We start from the raw sequence: 317 nt of genomic DNA, 5'->3' as shown, positions 1-317 counted from the left end.
CCCCCCCGGCTGCCGCTTCCCACAGCGTGTGGCTGGTAAGGACAAGACCAGACGTTTCTAAGTTGAGGTCAAAACCCAGATCACAATCTCCTGGAGCACCTTTGGCCAAAGGCAAAAGTACCAGACGGTGCAAAATTCCAGGTAAACAACAGGCTCCTGCGGTTTGATGGGGAGAGTTAAAGAGAGGGAGAGACAAAGAGAGGCAATAAAAGCCAGAGCAGGGTTTGAAGGGGGGCTGGTTCCTCTGACAGCACATGAGAGAGGAAGGAGGAACCCAGCTCAGTGTGAGCTCAGTGTGATGGGGGATGAGGCCTCGT

Source organism: Antrostomus carolinensis, unplaced genomic scaffold, assembly GCF_000700745.2.
Source record: "Antrostomus carolinensis isolate BGI_N321 unplaced genomic scaffold, ASM70074v2 scaffold20991, whole genome shotgun sequence".
Taxonomy (NCBI): domain Eukaryota; kingdom Metazoa; phylum Chordata; class Aves; order Caprimulgiformes; family Caprimulgidae; genus Antrostomus; species Antrostomus carolinensis.
Note: the sequence above shows the minus strand (reverse complement) of the source record.